The 24,009-nt window shown below is 43.6% G+C and overlaps 1 long non-coding RNA gene across 2 annotated transcripts in view; it reads right to left on the bottom strand.

Annotated features, from left to right (window-relative positions):
* LOC139755403 (uncharacterized) overlaps positions 1 to 20,907 on the bottom strand; it is a 152,967-nt gene extending 132,060 nt beyond the window's left edge. For both annotated transcript variants that reach the window (XR_011714093.1, XR_011714094.1), the window contains exon 1: positions 20,791 to 20,907. This is a non-coding gene — a long non-coding RNA (uncharacterized lncRNA). The remainder of the gene's footprint in view (positions 1 to 20,790) is intronic.
* Between the last annotated feature and the right edge of the window lie 3,102 nt (positions 20,908 to 24,009).

Here is a 24,009-nt window from a genome sequence, read left to right on the forward strand (position 1 = left end):
TCAAGTTCCCCTCACCTGGGGCCCATGTTGCTTTCCTTTGACTTTCTCTCACAGACATGTGGATGGCCGGCATGGCATCTACGTAATCCTCCAAATCTCGACCAGTGTGCGTCTCGTAAGTCAAACTTGACAACACACAGCACCCACGTCACTCACGACTCTTTTACGTTTTTAATCACTGGCTTCTTGCACCGTGGCAGTACACCATTCGCACGATTCCCTGGAATTAATTCAGTACAGCGCCCTCGATCGAGCAGCTACGGCTGGACGACTCTCAAAACCCCTTAACTGACATCAACCAACTGGGACCCACTTCACATACCACCGCTCCAACACTTTAGCACTTTTTTCCCTATTCGTATGAGCAACATTCGTGATCTTCAGTCGAACTTCTCTGTAGAACGTCCTCTGTTTACTTATTTCACCTGATCTTCCCAAACCCAATAGTCTAAACCTGCTTCCCCTCTACGATATCCACAATTTCCAGGGTAACAAACTGGAAAGTGGAGTTCTCGAACCCAGACGTTGTAGTGGAAGGTTCTGTCAAGTTCACAAACAAGGAGTAAGAATACGGGGTGCCTTCAGCCTCAAACAGTGAGGGAAGTTTGAGAAGGACTGCGAAACCATGACATATGAAATTCACCGCCGAGGAATGGCAAAACTCATGGCAAAGTGAGGAGGATCAAGCAGATCAGACCTGCGGGAGGAGCCAATCACAGCAACCCACCCTGCGGGAGGAGCCAATCACAGCAACCCACCCTGCGGGAGGAGCCAATCACAGCAACCCACCCTGCGGGAGGAGCCTATCACAGCAATCCACCCTCTGGGAGAGCCAATCACAGCAACCCATCCTGCGGGAAGACCCGACCTTAGGGAGGACATCACCCTCAACTTCAGTCACCAGAGAAGCATGTGTGGAGGATCATAAGGAAGGCAGACTATGTGCCGATCACAGTCAAAATCGCCTTTCAAGTATATGGACGGTAGGGCGACGTCTTGAGAGATATGCACGACGTACACTCGCCCTGAGCTAGGAACACACCGCAGCAATCTCGTCTCCTCACTTGCAGAGCCACGTAGCATTGCATGGGAAGCGTCCACGGGAACGAGCCATCACACGAAACTGTATGGAGAGAGAGAGAGAGAGAGAGAGAGAGTCGGGGGGGGGAAGGAAGGGAAGCCCTTCGTCTGACCACACTGGGAGAAATAAAGAAGGGCGTGAAGAAGCAGTTCATGCAACAGGTGTGTGTGTGTGTGTGTGTGTGTGTGTGTGTGTGTGTGTGTGTGTGTGTGTGTGTGTGTGTCGAAGTAGGCTATCATAAAGACACCGCAGACATGCAACTACCGTCTTCACAAGAGAACCCTCCGCCGTTGTGAGGCCATCACACAAGATCCCTCCATCCGCATCGTGGACGTTTGACACGTGACAAAAGTCTTTACCAACCTTTAGCTTCAGCTACTGCCGTGAGAGAGAGAGAGAGAGAGAGAGAGAGAGAGAGAGAGAGAGAGAGAGAGAGAGAGAGAGAGAGAGGAAAGCTAAGCAACGCTCAATCACAGCTACTGCTATGAGAGGCAAGCTTATACAGGACGCTACACCTCACCCCCCCTGGTGCAAAAGGGCTACACCTCACCCCCCCTGGTGCAAAAGGGCTACACCTCACCCCCCCTGGTGCAAAAGGGCTACACCTCACCCTCCCTGGTGCAAAAGGGCTACACCTCACACCCCCTGGTGCAAAAGGGCAACACCTCACCTCCCTGGTGCAAAAGGGCTACACCTCACACCCCTGGTGCAAAAGGGATACACCTCACATCCCTGGTGCAAAAGGACATGCTATTTCCCGCCCACCTTCAGCCACAGGTACGAGAGGAGGAGGAGGAGGGAGGAGACTGAGTCAGGGTAGACGAAGTGCGGTTTGATAATGAGGAGGAGGAGGATGACGCCGACGACATGGTGGTGCCGCGCCAGAACCACAAAACCAAAGGAAAGGTTTATCACGATGATGTAATAAGCGTAGGGTTTATGCCTCCCCCCCCCCCCCCCCCTCCCCTCTTCCAATGAAACACTTTTATCAGCCAGCAATTAAAACTTTGTAGTGGGCGAAGCGTTCCGCTAGTTGGGGGCCCCGTAACTCAATTGTAACTTTTTATCGTGAATTATCCTCCGCTGCCACAAATGAAAACAGAGGAAGTGGGGGAGAAAAAAAGGGGGGGAAATAAATGAGCCATTACGATCCAGAGAAACTGTCAGAGACCTGATTGCATGACTCAAATTTCCAGTAAACAGAAACGTAGCTGATCTCTTCGTACCTATATATATATATATATATATATATATATATATATATATATATATATATATATATATATATATACCTTCTATAGTATCAATCCTCTCGTGAAATCAGTATCAATTACCGCTTGTACATCCTACGAGTTCTCAAATACACTACGGCAAAATCCCTCGTCTTGGAGGAGAGGTTGAGGCAGAGGGACAAGGAGGCAAGCATCATGTACCAGAGGTTTAGGGTGAGGGAAGGAGGATAGAGAGAGAGGCAGATGGTGCCCTGCCCTTACCTGTCGGCGTACAACACACAGGGATAGTGCATTACCTACCATGGGTGGGAGATGGTGGCTACAATCAAATGCCACACCCTAACGCGTACCTCATGGCTGTCATGTTTCAACTGCTCCTCCTCCATCTAAGAACAACTATTGCAAAAAGTGATCTCTTTAACTTCAAACAGTGACACAGGGAAGGTCGTGGTTTGCGTGTTCCACGTCCGCAACTCTTGTGTTCTCAAGGACCCGTAACTATGCGCAAGACTCGTGCCAAGCTCACTCTCCCTAACGCTATGCAGTGTTAAACATGCAATACCTTCAGAGGGATCATGCAAAACTTCCTAAGATCCAACACAAAACTGTTAGCCATGCAGCGTCTCTTACCAGCCACTTCCAGAAAACCTTTCTGACCCACTGAAGCCATGACGAACCTCATGGTACCAATGGTCGAACCTCCTTTCAGCCATGTATGAATCGTGCACAACTTCTTGTGAGCCATGAAAAAAAAATGATAAGTCTGACAGCCTTGTAAAAACGCTCGAGTCATGCAAAACATGCTGGCAAACCATGCGCTAAACTTCCTGATGGCTAGCTATACCACATCCCTTCTGGCAGCCATGTTAAACAACGACGGACACGCGGCGCCTCTCCACTACATTTGCGGCCTTCCCTTCTGATCAACACGATGGGCCATACCTCACTGCCCCGCTCCCACACCGCAACCCAGACCTCTCCCTACTGCTAAGTCGTGCAGTCAACGAGTTAAGGTGGCGGTCGGCTGAGCCACATCAACCTCTCACAGTAGCCGCTACAGGACAGTGTAAGCTCCCTTCACTATTCACTCATTTAACTGAATTATCTTCTCTATACATTTTTCAACTATGTTCAGAAAAGATAGCCACACACACACACACACACACACACACACATCCTACAGCCACATATAAACACGTAAAGTTCCCGACACATATACCACACCATCAGGTAATCATAAAAACCTGTAAGGCGATCATTCAAAGAAAAAAAATAATAAATTCTCTGTCATGTATGAAAAACCTCATAAATGAAATGCAAAACCTTGTGACGCCCATACGGAACTTCCTAAAGGCTATGTATGATATTCTGACGCCCTAACAAGCACCTCCTAATGCTCTCTGATCCTATTAAACCTCGTCAGATCCACAGATCGTACAGGACCAATTGAAGTCCACGCACAACCCCATGCGAACCATGGATTACCTCCTAATGACCATTAAACCGTTAAATGCCATGAAAACCTCAGCCAATCAAAACTTCATAACCCTTATACAAACCAAAATACCTTTAGAAAACTACATAAGACCCATAAACAAGCCACTTAATACCCAGACAAAACCTCATAACACCCTTATAAAGCCTTCTTGTCCCCTTATAAAACCTCATAACACCCGTATAAAGTCTTCTTATCCCCTTACAAAACCTCATAACACCCGTATAAAGCCTTATCCCCTTATAAAACCTCATAACTACCTTATAAAGCCTTCTTGTCCACTTACAAAACCTCATAACACCCTTATAAAGCCTTCTTGTCCCCTTATAAAACCTCATAACACCCGCATAAAGCCTTCTTTACAAAACGTAATAAAAACATACTCCTGATGCCCTCCTTTCTCACCAAGCCTCCTGATTGCCAAGCAAAAATCCCTCTCAGTTACGGTCAACCACATAGCGGTTGTGCAAGACTCCCTCAGGCCTTCGACCATAGTCAGATCTGCAGTCATGCAGTCCACCTCCCTCATTATCACGTCCCATTACCATATACCGCCAGTGTCTCTGTGGGAGCGACTATGGACTCTGGCCAAAATGCTGAAAAATTCAACACCGATGAAATTTATGGTTTCAAACCGAGACTCTGGATTCTAGTCCACTGACCGCACTGGGCAATGGTCCATGATGGGGTTTTAGGGCTCTCGGGCCAAAATATTCTTACCTCCGCCTCCCATTTAGAGACGAGCGTATACATTCAGGGTCTCTTAAACAATCAAAGGCTGGGATAGTTTTTTTTAGTAAAAAATGGGATTTTCTTATCCTCAGGACCATCTTAAAACTACCGGGTCCTGAGGCCTGTATCACCGTCTGGTCCCCCTTTCATACGCCAGGGGTTCTGGGTCTCAATCTTTTGCCCCGTCCTGAACCCACCATTCTCGACCAGCTTCTCATCATTAGTTCTCCATCTTCACGTTTTGGTATGGGACTGACGGCTGCTGAACACAGACACACATCGCAACAGGGACCATCTTCTTACACACCTTTATCAGTATTTCTACTCGTCATTATGTCAGCAATTTAATGATTCTCCTTAATTTTCTAGGTGTCCTTACTGAATTACCATCTTACATAAACGATTACATCGAAAGTCCGAGAAGTTTCTTTGGGTGTGAACCGTCAATCAGGCTGGCCAACACTCTGGTATGTGCGCTGGACTGAACTACCTCTTTACCTGGCCAAGCCTCGGTCATGTGGTGTTGCAGAAGTCGATGGTGAGCAGGCAAATGTGTGTGTGTGATTGTGTGTGTGTGTGTGTGTGTGTGTGTGTGTGTGTGTAAAACAACCATACCACAATCCCATACGCACTAGTGAATGTCCACCACACTTGCCACCACAAACAGACACCATACCTAAGTAACCACACTTCACTGCCACCACAGCACACAATTACACCACCAACGCCCAACTCCTCACCGCCTCTTAAAAGTATTTCACACAATTGCATACCACTACCACGGTCACCACCACCCGTATACCACCGCCAGCACACACCACCACCACCACCACTAACTATGCCTGACGACCGCAACCAGACATTATCTCCATATCAGTCTCCTTCTATTATCTTCACCCCAATACACTCACACGACAATCGCCCCCTCACATCAATCATCCACCACACTACCACCACAGACACATCTTCTGTGACATCACCCACCACAGTACCCCTGAGAATCTTCCCTCCTGACCACCACACCATTCGTACACACTCCCATCCCTCGCCACCACCACAATTCAATTACTATCAGAGCCACCCGTCACAGCCATCACTCGAGCTAACTACTACTGTCACACCCATCCCTTACTGCCCTCCACCCACCCCTGACTGCTCTCCACCCACCACAGCCACCCCTTACTGTCTTCCATCCACCCCGAACTGCCCTTCATCCACCATAGCTATCCGGTATTGCCCTCCACCCACCCCTAACTGCCCTCCACTCACCACAGCCACCCTTACCGTCTTCCATCCTCCACTAACTGCCCTCCACCCACCACAGCCACCCCTTACTGCCCTCCATCCACCACAACCACCAATAACTGCCTTTCACCCACCACACAACCACCAAATCCACCCCTTCCTACCATCCTCACCACACCTCTAGCTCACCCACTCCTTAATGCCCTCCACCAACTACCACAGCCACATCTAACTGCCCTCCAACCACCAGCAACACCACCACATCTACCATTCAATTCTTTATCTACAGTCGAAGACATATATATACACCTCAACCACCAAAACCATAACCAGATCACCAACTACCAGAACGCCAAGAGCAAATCATCCCCAAATAAATCAACTGGCCCTCATAACTTGGCCACAGACGCTCGAAAGGAGGTCACAGGGTAAGTTGATTTTTTTTTTTTTTTTTTTTGCTTTGTCGCTGTCTCCCGCGTTTGCGAGGTAGCGCAAGGAAACAGACGAAAGAAATGGCCCAACCCACCCCCCTACACATGTATATACATACGTCCACACACGCAAATATACATACCTACACAGCTTTCCATGGTTTACCCCAGACGCTTCACATGCCCTGCTTCAATCCACTGACAGCACGTCAACCCCGGTATACCACATCGCTCCAATTCACTCTATTCCTTGCCTTCCTTTCACCCTCCTGCATGTTCAGGCCCCGATCACACAAAATCTTTTTCACTCCATCTTTCCACCTCCAATTTCGTCTCCCTCTTCTCCTCGTTCCCTCCACCTCCGACACATATATCCTCTTGGTCAATCTTTCCTCACTCATTCTCTCCATGTGCCCAAACCATTTCAAAACACCCTCTTCTGCTCTCTCAACCACGCTCTTTTTATTTCCACACATCTCTCTTACCCTTACGTTACTTACTCGATCAAACCACCTCACACCACACATTGTCCTCAAACATCTCATTTCCAGCACATCCATCCTCCTGCGCACAACTCTATCCATAGCCCACGCCTCGCAACCATACAACATTGTTGGAACCACTATTCCTTCAAACATACCCATTTTTGCTTTCCGAGATAATGTTCTCGACTTCCACACATTCTTCAAGGCTCCCAGAATTTTCGCCCCCTCCCCCATCCTATGATCCACTTCCGCTTCCATGGTTCCATCCGCTGCCAGATCCACTCCCAGATATCTAAAACACTTTACTTCCTCCAGTTTTTCTCCATTCAAACTCACCTCCCAATTGACTTGACCCTCAACCCTACTGTACCCTATTTCCCCATAATCACAATATCTGACGAACCGCTTAGCGAAGTACCAAAGAAACGAAATTCGAAATATCACCCCAATATATATATATATATATATATATATATATATATATATATATATATATATATATATCACACAATATATATATATATACACATATACATATATATATACGTATACACATACACACACATACACATACATACGCACATATACACACACACACACATACATATATATACATATGAGAAATGTAAGAAACAATTTAGAAAACTGAAACTTCTAGCTTGAAATGAATGAAAAAAAAGAATGTCACATAATGGTTCAACCTCTGGCTATGGAAAAAAGGAAATGTATAATTTATTTACACAAACGTCAATAGCAGTTCTCATCAATCTAACCACTGTATCAATAAGCTTCAATGTCTAAGCTACATTTTTCTCCAATTTCACTATTTTCCTTCACATTTTCAATTGTGTCTGAAGGTTCTACTTCAAGAGTGATTGTTTTTCGAGTAAGGGTCTTCACATCTTGGTTACATCCACACACATTTAGGCACCCCACTCTGAGCCTTCGAGGAGGATGCTTTACTTGTGGTGCTGACTTCCCTCTTTAAATTTGATCGCCTTGAAGAATGTGTGGAAGTCGAGAACATTATCTCGGAAAGCAAAAATGGGTATGTTTGAAGGAATAGTGGTTCCAACAATGTTGTATGGTTGCGAGGCGTGGGCTATGGATAGAGTTGTGCGCAGGAGGATAGATGTGCTGGAAATGAGATGTTTGAGGACAATGTGTGGTGTGAGGTGGTTTGATCGAGTGAGTAACGTCAGGGTAAGAGAGATGTGTGGAAATAAAAAGAGCGTGGTTGAGAGAGCAGAAGAGGGTGTTTTGAAGTGGTTTGGGCACATGGAGAGGATGAGTGAGGAAAGATTGACCAAGAGGAAATATGTGTCGGAGGTGGAGGGAACAAGGAGAAGAGGGAGACGAAATTGGAGGTGGAAAGATGGAGTGAAAAAGATTTTGTGTGATCGGGGCCTGAACATGCAGGAGGGTGAAAGGAGGGCAAGGAATAGAGTGAATTGGAGCGATGTGGTATACCGGGGTTGACGTGCTGTCCGTGGATTGAAGCAGGGCATGTGAAGCGTCTGGGGTAAACCATGGAAAGCTGTGTAGGTATGTATATTTGCGTGTGTGGACGTATGTATATACATGTGTATGGGGGGGGTTGGGCCATTTCTTTCGTCTGTTTCCTTGCGCTACCTCGCAAACGCGGGAGACAGCGACAAAGTATAATAAAAATAAAAAATGTATATATATATATATATATATATATATATATATATATATATATATATATATAGATATATATTATATATTATCCCTGGGGATAGGGAATTAAGAATACTTCCCACGTATTCCCTGCGTGTCGTAGAAGGCGACTAAAAGGGGAGGGAGCGGGGGGCTGGAAATCCTCCCCTCTCGTTTTTTTTTTCTTTTTTTTTAAATTTTCCAAAAGAAGGAACAGAGGGGGCCAGGTGAGGATATTCCAAAAAAGGCCCAGTCCTCTGTTCTTAGCGCTACCTCGCTAACGCGGGAAATGGCGATTAGTTAAAAAAAAATATATATATATATATATATATATATATATATATATATATATATATATATATATATATATATATCATAAAGAAGATACGAAAAAGCACCTTCTCGTATTGTCCATATGACGTCACATCGTCTGTACGTGAAGCGAAGGAAAAATATATAGTCAAACTTGTAGAAATTTCCAAACATGATAAACGGACACTCAAACATGAACTCTGGAAAAATAAGCCTGATGTCGTCGTTAGCATTCTTCAATATTATAGCACCTGGGATTTCCACGTATCCTGTAATCTAACATATACTCAGATTTTTAAAAGGCTTTCGATAAAGCGGCACTTCTTAAAACACAGGTTTTTCACTTCCTCCACAGTTCCAAAGTCGTTTTTCTTGTCCCCTCTTTTTTCCCTTTCATTAACCCACATATATTTCAGTTACGGCCCGGCCTTGATATGGGCTTTTTTTTTTGTCTGTGACTGGAGACTCCAACGTACAAAAAAAGGCATATGAGACAAAAACACTCCTGACTGACTCACAGACATAAAGGAACGTATAGTTTTGAACGGTCAAGCCTTCAATTGGCAGTATGTACCACAGGGGTCGCTTCTGGACCCCATTCTATTCTATAATCTAAATAAACGTCCTAGAAATGGACCCCAGATCTAAAGTCTCAAAAAATGTGGTTGACACAAAAATACTACGCTGAACCATAGATAAGACTGAAAAAAAAAAACAAGAAAAACCAGTAGAGTGGTATGAAAACTTTGAAATGAAATTGAACATAAACAAATGTGAAACATCTGCACTTTGAGGAAGGAACATTTCACTACAATATGCTCGCGAACTTGCTGTCCAAAATGGATGAAGACAGGGATTTTAAAGTAGTAATCAGGAACCATCTGAGATACCTTAACGTGCACTGTACAGGACGAGCAAGAAAGTAAACCAAGTGTTAGGTTTCGTAGACAGGAACATCGAACACAAAACACTAAGAGACAATCCTAACTCAATTCTACCCGGATGAGCACATCTTGAATATGCGGTTCATCTCTAATCTCTGAACAAGAAAAAAAGAAAAAAAATCTTGAACGAGACCAAACAAGGGCAACAAAACTAATGGCAGCTCAAAGAAACCTATTGTAAGAAAACGACACAACCCATGTCAGCCCGAAGAAATCTATTGTACGAAGAGAGGCTAAGATCAAATCTCTTTTCACTTTATGAAGCGTTGTCTGTATGGAGACGATACAAGTTAATTTAAAAAAAATGCAAATTTGAGTGATTCATGAAGACCTTTTGAAATGCAAGAGACAATAAAGTTACCCGAAGAAATGGAATGAAACCAAGCTTAAAGATGCAATACCAAAGTAAAAGCTAATTTTCAAACAGAACTGTTGAACACTGGAACAAATTACCTACCATCAAACAGTTTTAATGCAAAGATTATTAACCCGTTTGAAACAGGCTGAACAAATATTTCATCAGTTCGGTTATTTACTAAATGAAATGACAGTTGTCACTATCTATATATCAACACATTTTCTTTCATTTCCAGTTTAGGAAAACGGCCCTGAACGGGTTCATTATCAGGAAATAGGTCAGGCAATAACACGGTATGGATACTAGCCAATCATCATTCCTTTTCCTTTACTGTAAAATTCCACACATGTAGGTCTTCCATTTGTTTTATTTCTGCCGGCTGTTCTTGCCGTTAGGGGGTGAAGGGGTGGAGACAAACCCTTCTTACTGTTCTACCGTAACTACAACTATCATTAACAATACGGCAGATAGTATTAACATATACTGACCTACAACCTCGACATAGAACAATGGGCCTTCCATAATGCTTTTTTCCCCAACGTTCTCCTACATAATAATCCTCACCGTCTGCTCCTTCGGCATAGTACCATCACAGCCACACACAACCTTCGGTATCATCACGGTTCTGTACTCGATGTCACAGGGACGAGAGCATATCTTCCAGGGGGTAGGATCTTACAGTAAGCCAAAAACTGATCCTCAATCATCAGACCAAAGGATACCTAACCTATCTACCCAGTTGTAATGGCCTTCAATCTATGTCTGAAGGGTCAGGTCGAAGGCTCAAGGACCGAACCAGTGTGCTTAAAGGACGAAGACCCAAGGGCCGTACTACTGTGCTCAACGATCGCACCACAGACGTACTGAAGAGATCAGACCTCAAAGAGCTCAACCTGCTTGTCCTGTACTACACCATCATGCCCACCTGCAGCTCCTTCCCACCCACGCCCCTCCACCACAGACGGCCGTTCGTTACCACAATCGACAAGATCCAACCAGAGTTCGTACAGACAAAATTCAGTCCCATACCTACCATAAACAAACCTTGAACAAAAGCACAATTATGCAAGTGAACAGTTGAGTTTCCTTTTTGGCCATGTGGTATGTCAATTAATGTATTACCGTAACTATTCATCACTTAATGTTTAATCCAGCTCATGATGTATAAAACATACCATTGACCCTGTAAACATCCTTGCGTATCTGTCAACCTGGCCATCTAAAGGTATCTCAGCCATATGCTAATCCAACTATCATGGCCTCCCAGTTCTGTAATATCTGTAATACCTCAACTGTGTACTTTCAGCCAAATGTGCTTGCATCCCACAAACCGTCATTATAATCCCAGCCGAGATCTTCACTGGATAACACTGCATCTAAATCGTTAAAAACCTTTCAGTTCACCGTTCTTGACAACGATTCAACCGGTCGAAAAATTCCCTCATCTTAAAGTCAGTCTTCATTATAAAGCACGTCGTTGTAAAGTCTCTCTTCATTATAAAAAGTGACGATCAAGGAAAATCTATTATCTAAGAATTAATATCCTACCGTTTGGCCAATGGGAAAGAGTCCAGACGTTCGTAAACCGCAAGGTAAACTTTGCGCGGGAATTAGGTGAGGCGCGGAATGTTTACCTTCCGCTTCCCGCCAACTTAGCGCGCGCTTCCCGCCGCTCAACAGCCGCCTTCTTTTATTGACAATATTCTGTCTTTTCATTTTGTATATCGAAGCTTCTAAGGTTTACCGTCTTGATAAAGAATACGATAAATGAATATATATAAAAATCACCACACACACACACACATACACACACACACACATACACACACACATACACACACACACACACATATATATATATATATATATATATATATATATATATATATATATATATATATATATATATATATATATATATTGAAGGCTCTAGTCACGAAAAAAGTCCACAACAAGGCCGGGCCTTAACTGAAACACTGAAAGGTTAATGAAAAGGGAAAAAGAGAAGGCAAAGAAAAGTATTTACGAATTATGCAAAGTGAAAAGCCTGTCTTTTAAAAAGCGCGTGTCGATATCATTGGGAGAGCCATGAGAGAGGGTAAAATGTTCCAAAGCTTCGAGGTCTAGGGGAAAAAACAGTTTTCAAAACGGCACATCATTGAGCTGCCAACGGCTACACAGTAATCATGTGATGCAACAGAGGTTGCAGAGTTTTGCGTGGTCTAGCTAGTGATGGGGGACACACAAGTAGCCAGCTCTTGGGAGCAATGACCAAAGTAATACCTACAGAAGAGGGAAAGTGAACCAACATTGCGGCGTACAGCATGTGGGTCAAACTTTGAAGTCGCCGGGGAAACTTTATAAGTCGTACCGTTTTCGATTCAACTCTTGTCGAGTAAGGTTGCCGAACTAAAACCACTCCAGAGGCGAAAGCAGCACTCCATACAAGGATGAATCAATCCCTTGTATAAACGGAGCAACCTGTTCAGAAGAAAAGAAATTTCGACACCTAAACAAGACTCCCAGTTTCTTAGGGGCAAATTTAGACATTTCCGTGATGTGGAGTTTCGAAGAGAGTGGATATTACAGTAATACCCAGTATGTTCACTGAATCAAGAGGTGGGATTGCAGAACTGTCGAAGGATAGAGGAAAGTTGTGATGAATTTTCAATAGAGACAAACAATCATTGAGTCCTGAAGGCATTAAGCTTAACCAGATTACGTCCACCCCACTGAGATATCCTGTCCACGTCAGAGTGTACCGAAGGAAGTTGGGTCGAGACGAGACGCAGATTGAGTGAGGGAAGGAGCAGATATGAATGTTTTGGAGGAAAGCAGTTTTGAGTCGTCAGCGTATGAGTGCATTTGTTTTTCTGTAGAGGAAAGGAAGTCGCTGATGAAAAGGACAAACAAAAGTGTGGGAGACAGGACAGAACCTTGAGGGACACTGATGTTGATGGGGAAAGGAGGGGAGGCTGATGCATCAACAAACACCACGGAGACTGATCGGCCAGAGAGGAGCATGAAGGAGCAAAGTGAGGAAGGGAAGCCAAAAGAGAGGAGCTTAGCGGTAAGACCCCGATGCCGCATCCTGTCAAGAGCTTTGGATATATAAAGGGCAACTACACAGGATTCCCCAGAATCTTACAGGGATGATGACCAGAATTAGTAAGATGGGAAATAATATCACCAGTGGACCTCGCCTTACGGAAGCCATACTCGTGATCAGTGAGGAGACTGTGAGATTGAAGTCGTCTGAGGATATGGGAGATCAGGAGGGATCCAAAGACTCTGGAATGGTAGATGTCAAAGCAACAGAAAGGTAGTTGGAGGGGTCAGAACGGTCACCCTTCATACGGACAGGATGTACCAACAAATGCTTCCAGGAAGAAGGAAAAGTTATGGTTTTTAAACAGACGCGAAACAGACGAATAAACACTGTTGCATGTTCAGAGGCACACTCTTCCAGTACATGGGGATGGATGCCATCAGGACCGTAAGTCCAGAAAGAGATTACAAAGCCGGGTATAGGATTAGTAAGAGAAGCATCAGGGAATGAGGGAATGTTAGTTATCCACGGTAGAGTCAGAGGAGAAACAAGAACCAAAGAGTTGCTTTTTCTACAGGAGAGACAGCTACAGTACCGTTACAGCGAAAAAATGAATGAAAGGTGGAGCGGCAGAGGTTATTAGCGATGGCCTTCGCTAAAGACAGGAAAGGCCCATCAGTGGATGGCGAGGAGAGGTTACCGCACTTTCTTTGAATAGAGGAACGCTTTGCCTCAAGGTTACGGGCAGTGATAAACGCTGAATGGGACTGAAAGGAAGGAGAGCTTTTCCAAGCCCGATATATCTGATCCCACGCCTGAATGGCCTCAGAACAGGAAATGTTGAACCAAGGATTGCAAGAAGAGGTCGTCTTGGGGGAAAAGGGAATAAATGCTTCAATTTCCGCAACAAAACCCTTCGTTATACGTTTGGCGGAAACACAAGCATCACCATACAATAATAATTTACAGTAAATTACCCAAGCCAGAAAAGAATTTTCGCAGGTTATTCCACTCAGCTTTGTTGAGGTGCCAATATTTACGTTTAGAAGGGGCTGTTGGAGGGAGAAGTGCCGTCAGAATAGATGCATTTATTGGTGTGGTAAGATGAACTAACTGGGGACAAGATTGTGTAGCTACAGCGTGAGGGATTAGAGGTGAAAAACAGATCCAGAATATTAGAGTGGTCACAGCGGTCAGGGACATGGGTGGGGAGGATGACAATTTGCTCTGGATCAACTGAGAATGGAGGACGTGAGGGCTTCAATCCTCCAACCATCCATATAGGAAGAATTCAATTATTCCCTTTGGTAAACGTTGAAATCCCCTAGGTATAGTTGTATATATATATATATATATATATATATATATATATATATATATATATATATATATATATATATATATATTACCGGGTTACCCCGCGAAGCTGTATCACAATGGAGTACAGCTGTTTTGTCAAAGAGCTTCTAACTCTAAAGGAGTCTACATATCACCGCTACTGCAAGTAGCGCAGTCTTGGGCTGCAGGAACGTTTACATACAACGGTATTCCTCAACCAAGCCACACAGATAACGACTTGGCTGACTTTACCTCTTCATATGCCCTGGTTCAGCCCACTGACAGCACGTCTACCTTCGTATACCACATTGACCCAATTTACTCTTTCAATGCACACCTCTCATCCTCCTGTATATTCAAGCCCCGATATCCCAAAGCCCCCTTCCCTCTCCTCCACATTCCTTCCCCTACTACAGGCAAAAGAATCCTTTTAAGTCTTTCTTCGCTCATCCGCTCCATATATCAAAAATATTTCTACCAGAAGTATCTTTAGTTTACACGAGTTTACATGAGAAAAACAGACAACAGGGGGCCTGACTGGCCAACGACTGGGTTATCTGTTAAGTTTTATTATCACGGTTCTCAGCAATCCACGAAATTAATTCAGTCATATAAATTTGTAACATAATTCGAAAAAGCCAAAAATCAAAGTCAAAACTCTCCAAAATGAAAGATTCAACTTAAGTGTGACGCGTCTTCAAGTGTTTCACCTCTCCTAACCCCCAGACACAAAAGCGACAGGCGAAAAAACTTTTTAACAAGTGAAGTGGTTAGCGCGCAACGCGTTATGTAGGCTCTCTGAGCAAGTTCAACCACTGCGCAAGCGCGCCATCCTATTCGTTATATAAACGCCACGAAATACCTTGAAACATTATTAACTCTTTCACTTTTCCATAATACTCGAGTTGGACGTGCGAACAGTAAACACTTGGCTAGACGAGGAAATTGAATTTCCACCTTGAGTACTTAATAAAGAAGTTAAGACTTTTTTCCCCTTTGCTTCGAGGAGTTAACGCTCCTGAGCACAGCGGTACGACCCTTGAGCACGACGGTACGACCCTTGAGCACGACAGGCGGAACAACCCTTAAGCACGACGGAACGACCCTTAAGCACGACGGTGCGACCCTTGAGCACGACGATACGACCCTTGAGCACGACGGTGCGACCCTTAAGCACATGGGTACGATCCTTGAGCTCGAGGGTTCGATCCTTGAGCACGGCAGCACGACCCTTGAGCACGACGGTGCAACCCTTGAGCACGACGTTACGACTCTTGCTCACGATGGTGCGATCTTGAGCACGAGGGTGCGATCCTTGAGCACGGCAGCACGACCCTTGAGCACGATGGTACGACCTTTCAGCACGACGGAAAGACCAGTGAGCACGTAAGTACGACCCTGGAGCACGACAGAAGGACCCTTAGGTTATGAAAGCATCGTCTCCGACCTGACTCTTTTAAATATCACGTCAAAGGATAAGCCATCACATCCAAGGGCCGCCCCTTGGTGCTCAAGGTCACAAGGTCGTGCGCAAGGCTCGTACCGTCGTCCTTAAGGCCAGTCACGTCGAACTCGAGAGTCGTACCTTCGCGTCGTACCCACGGGTCGTTACCACTGTGCTCGCGGAGCTGACAGAAAATCTTTTCCTAACTGATGGAAAAAAGGAAAAGAAGAACCAAAATCTTCCCTTAATATTTTCCACTACAACCAAAATTCTACATAAAATAATCCTTCTGGTTATACCCGCTTCCATGCTTATACCCAGAGTCCAACCAAAGCTGACATATTTACCTTCACTTGCCCACTTTTTAAGCCATAATATATTTATGAGTAATTAATCAAGCTAAACCTTGATGAGGATGAAGTTATAAAACCTCACTTAACCCGAAAAATGTGAGGAAGATGACGTTGGTGCAGACACACGCACACACACACTTCGTTATGTTCCCATCACTGAGTATGCGTGACTTTCGATACATGAACGTAATGACAATGAGGCAAATGTGAGGGGGGGGGACAGTAATGTGAAGTGAAGGATAATGAGGGTACGTATACGATAATGTGGGGGAAATAGAAGAAGTATAATGAAGGAAGGTGAAGGATAATGAGGGAAGGTGAATGACAGATAATGAGGAGGTTAAGAAATAATGAGGAACGGGAAGGCGATGGATAATGAGGGTAAGCGAAGGCGCTGTTGATGCCGGCGTTGATGTCCAGGTAGAGTCGCTCGAGCGGGAACATCTCTAAACGTGCAGCAAGCTTAGTTAGTAGAGTCTTTGGGAAGAAATGTTCAAAAGGATGGAGGAGAGTTCCCCTAGGGAGGCAGATTCCCTTAAGAGTAGAGTCCCTGAGAAGGCAGGCAGAATCCCTTGAGTAAGAGTCCCTGAGGAGGCAGGAAGAGTCCCGTGAGAGTAGAGTCCCTGAGAAGGGGGGCACAGTCCCTTTGAGAGGAGAGTCCGTGATGAGAAGGCAGGCAGAGTCCCTTGGTGAGGAGAGTCCCTGAGAAGGCAGAGTCTTTCCAGAGTGGTGTAACTCAGGCACTAAGTCCTAAGGATGTCGTTTTCAAAGAAGCAGAGTCTCTTGAGAGGAGAGTCCTCGAGAGGGCAGAGTCTTTCCACAGGGGTGCAATTCAGAAAGTAATGTCTTAGGACGTCGTCTTGAAAGTAGAGTCTTTGCGGAGTAAGTAGTACTGACGACAGAGTAATTGTGGAACTAAAGTCATATGGAAATAAGGCTATGTGGCTCTGAAAGTAAGGTCCTTGTGGGAGCAGAGAAGCGGTGTTTGAGAGCAAATATCTTCTCAGTGTTGGAGTCTTTAAGGAGGTAAAGATTTCACAGTAGTATGAATCCTACTTGGCTGAAGTAATTCCATAGGAAAGGTGCTCGTGTAGGCAGCACAGTAACTCTATAAAGAATAATGTCTCTATGAGATAAAATGTGAGGAAAAAATATACTCTTAAAGTACAATTCTGGATTTCGTGTTGTGAAAAAAAAAAAGCGCCCTATGAAAGAAAATTCCCACTATGTATACTATCTATTCTGCCTTAAGGACGTTATGGCTGGCTATCTGAAAAAAACTTCTGTTTGTAGAAGCAGCAGTTATCTAGGATGGCGGTTTGGGATGCTAGATGAGAATTTGAAATGGGGACCATTCTATGACAATCCCTGCCTAGTTTACCCCAAACTAGCGAATAAATAAAAAAAAAAATACAAAGTACCCCTAATATGCATAATAAACCACCAAAATTTTCACAGAAAGTATATCGTATCATATGGTGCCTACACTTTAAATTTGCAATATTTCTCACAAAATTATGGCTGCTTAAAGCATTTTTCCATTAACTATAGCCATCTCTTAATGGTGGTTTGAGATACCGAACACAATTCTGAAAAGGGACCACGAAGAGACCATCCTTACCAAATCTGGATTAAATTGGTGTGGTAGTTTTAGACAAGACCTTACACGATTTTTTGCCAAAATATCGTCATTCGCATTTCGCCGAAATAATGAATGGTTTTACAGAGAAAGAGCCATATTCTAAAATTCATGATTACGTCACTACAGTTAATCGATGATCCAGTTTAATCATACCACACAGAAGTTATGTCTATTCCAAGGAATTTCAGTTTTTTTTTTTAAGATCGAACATCTTAAGAAGATGGGGGTGAGGAGGCAATATTGGAAAAATAAAAACTATCTAATGACCACTAAGTTTGCTTCAAATTGGCCAAATAATCTAAAGGACTTTTCTTTGTGTAAATTTGATATAGAAGGCAAAAACAAAACAAATAAATCCCAAGAAAAACTTATACTGTATGTTAAACATAATTATCTCGTATAATCTGAAATTTGAGCAAAATCAGGATTAACATGGTTGCTATTAAGAAATTTTTACTCGAGACCACCTTGGGAGGTTGTTGGGGTCACTTACAATCTCGGGAGGTTGTCGGGGTCACTTACAAACTTGGGAGGTTGTCGGGGTCACTTACATCTCTGATAAACTATTCACTCGCGATTCAAATTTGTCAGATAGTTTCAGCGAAGACTGTAGTGTTCTTGGTTAACGAACTGACAACAGACGACGAACTCGCTTAAAGTAATGACGAATTTGAGTGGCCTTCGGCCAGTTATATACCGGTAATTATTTACTTTCCGTGCGTCAAATTTCTTTGTGGATTAACTGACTTGCCAAATAGATGAAAAGTTGCTGAAATCTTCGATATGCACATAAACATCTAGCCTAACGCGTTAAAAGGTGTATAAACGTTCACGATATCTGGCAAGTCCTGCAGAGTCCTTATATCCGAGAAAAACATTCATATAATCGAACTTCCCGACCAATGAAATGTAGACATCTTTAAAGTGATTGCAACACCTTTGCTTCTATGAATGAGTCGATTAACTGAAGAATACTGTGAAGAAAAAAAAACTAGGGAAGGTTCTGTAGTACGGCGAAAATGTTGCGTTAAACCAATCATACCATATTTAACCACTAACCCGGGGTACACCACCTCTGGAATAGTCTACCGCTACGAAAACCATACGGGAGTTCGAAAAAAAAAATTAATGCTTGCCTTGTGTCGGGAGAAGTTTAAACGACGGCGCGTCTCAACGAAAGCTACACCAAATGTTCACAGGACCTGTGTAGGCAGTGGCTCCACCTACTTCTGAAATGTCTTTACACTTATGTGTGTAGACATACACGCACACACGAACCTAAACCAAGCACCCATTGATCGACCAGCCTCGAAGGGAGGATGAAAACCTGGACCTTGGGCAGGCCAGTGCTGATCCACGGTAAGTAACGCTAACCACAGCACCACAAGAGGTCCATGTGTGTGTGTGTGTGTGTGTGTGTGATGTACATTATTTTTGAGTAACTCGCATAAGAAAATATCTCCAATTACCTGCAAATATAGAAACAAACGAGGGGCAATACTAATATATTTGAAGTCATCTTATACAAACGTTGCAACAAACTTTAAATTCCTCTATGAAATCACTGCGATGAATGATGGTGCCCAGCAAAAACTAACCTTAAGACCCATGAAACTACCAAACTACACTCCCACAGGTTCACGATCTCAAGATCGGAAACTACACTGGCTTACAGGGTAATGGTAATTCTGATATATGTATGTGGAGATTTGATCGATAAGAAAGTATAGTTTCAAAGGCGAATGTTTTAAGAGTTTCAGTTACAGTATACTGTGCCATGAGGATGATTCCTCCAGCAGATCCCCTCCCTTTGGCTAAAATAATGTCTAATAGATAAACTGGTTACTAGGTAAGTAGTCAATCTTTCAAGACCCTTGAAAACGTAATGTTACAGACTCGATCAATGTAAGAGGAAATCCAGTTCGTAAATACGTAATAACATCGATGGACTAAAGGAAACTTCACCTAACAGCAACTAAATTCTTTTGATCGTCCTAATCTCCTTAGCGCTTTGAAAAATAAGATGTCCGAGAACAGTGAATATTTCAACGAATTACATTAGTTGCCAACGAAAAGAGACAGCGTCTAGTTCAACACCTTCCAAAAACGTAAACAAATGTTCAGAGTAACACATTTTACGCTAATATATAGAATCTTTAATTTGTTTCATGGAACAAAACTCTCTTTATTATTACTATCAGTTGTTTTATGTTAACAAATGTCACCGATTTTTATTCGAAATTTCTCCACAACATTTGTACTATGTTTTATGATTATTGGAAATACTGAATTGGTGATTGAATTCAATATCCAAATTACTTATGAAGTACTAAGTTCTCTAAAATATGTTTTGCGATTTTCATCATTCCTTTGAGTACTTAATTTGCCTGCATCCCTCTTCCAAAATCGGGATACACGCCTCTCCATACTCGCAGTGAAAGTGTGTATGGTCTTGGATTTATCCTGACCATAAGGGTGTGGGAGAGACAAAAATTTTCTGTCCGATCGAATCATGATTCGACAATCAAGTTTCCGAGACCGAACTACCGAGTCTAATCTATTGAATCTCGAGGCTTCACAGGGCTCCATGTGAACATCTGAAGGCGCTCAAGATTTTTCGATTGGTGATAACAGTTTGACAATGACAGCCTATATGACACCGGCAATCGATAGGCCTAAAGCACAATTAACTAACCAACCACCAGGAGCTGCAACACCCGTCTTACATATGAATTATGCTTGTATTCTATACACCGTAATAAAATAAGTCTAATGTTACATAAAGTGCTAAAGTAGCGTAAAACCATGCAAGATTCTGAGACATTTGATAAACCGAACCTTCACTCAGAATCACTATGTTTACAATCCCCACCAACAACTTATACATTCCTTATCACAGTGGACATCGTATGTCTCAACACATAATACGATATGGATCTACAAGCGCGCTGTAGCAACGACCACCTTACCTATGTAGTGCTCGAGGACTGTAGCGTAGCGGCAAAATGTGTAATGTCGTCGCACACACCACAAGTCGACCAACTCTCCACCCGTCACTCAACACGCTGCACGGGCTATGACGCGCAGCGGCAGACAAAACTCTGAAATATTTTTCTTTTCGAATTGTTTTCTGAGATCTGGAAACTAAGATGATAATATCCTTATACGTGTTTATCAAAAGAAGTTGCCTGAAAATAAGCTTTAACTAGAATATTAACAAAGGCTTCATGTTTACTATGAAACGTCTCCTCAACAGACAACAATGAGAAAACTGTTCCTGGTAAAGGGTAACTAAACTTGGATTGAGTTCTTTCATGCATTCATATATATAAATATATATATAAATATCTATATGAAGGTGCGTGTTCCTATGCACTTTGTTCGTATAATATATATATATATATATATATATATATATATATATATATATATATATATATATATATATATATATATATATATATATATGGACGATCTTGGTATCATTGTCAAATGAATCTGTAACTTCCTTTTTGGGTTGCTCTAAGATCTAAAATATTGTCCCGTGCTTCCTTCTCTTTGTTGCCAGGCATATATTAGCACATATCTCCTCGACGTTCTAGGCTGTATATCTCCAGCTCTCTTAATTTCTCTTTATAGCTCATATACTTACGTCCATCAACTTTACCTGTGAAGTGTCTCTATATTCAAAGTGGTGGCGAGGGTCAGTGTTGGCGTGGGTTCTGAAGAGGTTGGAGAGAGAAGAGTGTTGGTGGTGGTGTGACTGCCGAAGAGATGGAGAAAGCAGGTAGAGGTGTGGCTGCTAAGGTGTTGGAGAGAAAGCAGGTGTTGGTGCAGCTACTAAAGTGATGGTGAGAAAGAGCTAGCGGTGGTGTGGCTGCCGAAGTGGTGATGGAGGGAGTTGCAGGGTGAAGTGACAACAAGACACGGGAAAAGAAATGGTGGAGATATGGCGGCAAAGATGGCGAATGTTAATGATGGAGTGAACCTCAGAACTAAGGAAGGTGGGATGATGACGATTTGACCGCTAGAATAATGGAAAATGAAGGTGAGGGTAGTGGAGGGAGGAGGAGACACACAACTGTGGCATGCTATGTTGGTGGATAATCATAATGCACATAGAGTCTAGAGAATTAGAACAGAGCTTGGGGTTGCCATGGTGTATCTCTGATGAGGAAAATTGATGTCTCTAAGCATCGAGTGAGGTGGGAAGGCCATTAGTTATATTATTCCGCCGCGTCTGACGTTAGCAACTATTGTAATGTGTGTGTGTGTGTGTGTGTGTGTGTGTGTGTGTGTGTGTGTGTGTGTTTGTGTGTGTGTGTGTGTGTGTGTGTGTGTGTGTGTGTGTGTGTGTGCAGGAATCAATGAGGTTTTACACATGTAGCGATAAAACACATAACCACAGACTGTATCTCTGGATCGCAAGCGAGATGATTTGCACGGCAGTGCTGAAGCGACAGCTACTGAAAATCCCATAGACGCTGCACGCACCTGCCCCTGGAACTCTTCCAGGGAGATGAAGCAACAGCTGCTGATGCTTCTCTGGAAAGGTGACACAACAGTTACTGAAGACCTTCTGGAAAGGTGGAGCAACTGTTACTGGAACGCCTCCGGTAAGGTGAAGCAAAGAGCTACCGAAACTCCTCTGGAAAAGTGAAGCCACAGCTACTGGATTTCTCTGGAAAGGTGAAGGAACTGTTACTCCTCAGGAATTGTGATACAGTTATTACTGGAACTACTTTGAAAAACTGAAACAACAGCTACTGGAAGCCTGACGGGCTGAAGCATCAGCTACTGGAACTCCGGAAACCAGGGGCAACAGCTGCTGGAGCTCTGGAAAGCCGAAGCAACAGCAAACAGAACTCCTCTGAAAAAGCTTCAGTTACGGCAACTGTCCATAAACAATTCTATTTTTTTTTTACTTTACTTATGAAAAAAAAAACTAGCCAACCATTAAATGAAAACCAGAGGCCATTAAGTAAAGCATTGCATAAGTAAAAATACGTAAATAAATGAAATTAGCGTCTATTTTAACAATTAACTTTTTTGAAGAGGGAAAGTTCTGGTTAAAGTTGGAGATGTTTCATGACTTGGGGAGGTGAAGGAAGAGCAAGAGGAGGGCTGGAGGCGGTGGAAGAAGAGGAGGAACAGGAAGGAACAACAGCAAGACAAACGATATGATGAAAAGGTGTAAAAAGGATTAGGAAAAGGAGAAGAGGGAAGAGAGAGGAAAAAAGTACGAGGAAAATATTAAAAGAAGGATTTCTTATATTCTGTAAAAAACATTTTTCCCCTGAGAATGAAGGAGCTGACATATTGCCAATGGTTCTTTTCAGTAGCTTAAGGCAGACACAGTAGGTCCTGCCTGCAGCCTGGCATCACTCCCTTGGCCAGGGCCTCGCAAAGCAGATACAGTAGGCACCTGTAGCCAGCACCAAGCCAGGTCTTCATAGGGCAGGTACAGTAGGCTCCTGTAGCCAACACCAAGCCAGGGCTTCACAAGGCAGATACAGTAGGCACCTGTAGCCAACACCAAGCCAGGACTTCACAAGGCAGATACAGTAGGCACCTGCAGCCAACACCAAGCCAGGGCTTCACAAGGCAGATACAGTAGGAACCTGTAGCTAGCACCAAGCCAGGGTTTCACAAGGAAACAATTACATATAAACATGAATGACAACTTTCATTTTGTAGCGTAAGTTCTCCTTAACTCACAGTTGATACTATTACTTATGAGGAACACGGGACCTAAGGCTTATCACCTGACCCGACCCGACAATGTCTGGCAACACTACTGTAGATTCATAATGGCGAGGGAAGGAGGAAATTGATCTGTTGTCCAGATTGGAAAATGCAATAGATGAAGGACCTGCCGTTAATACTAACCTGATATCCTTATAGCTCTTGGTACCAAGGTGCCATACGTGGGTTGTCAGAGTCTTGTAAAGACTTTATGAAGCCTACAAGATGTCCCTACCGTCAGGAGCTGACTGACTTCAGGTGTACGATGACTTCAACCATCTGTCAAACCAACGGCCTCTGACGCCGCCGACGTCACCACCACCGTTGCCACGGGCGCCACCGTCGCCGAGGCTGACTTCAGGGGTGACCACATCATACTCCAGCCATCCCTCGAGCAGTACGAGCCTACACTGAGAGCCAGGAACCGCGAAGTACTTACTATA

The sequence above is a fragment of the Panulirus ornatus genome, chromosome 19 (assembly GCF_036320965.1).
Source record: "Panulirus ornatus isolate Po-2019 chromosome 19, ASM3632096v1, whole genome shotgun sequence".
NCBI lineage: Eukaryota > Metazoa > Arthropoda > Malacostraca > Decapoda > Palinuridae > Panulirus > Panulirus ornatus.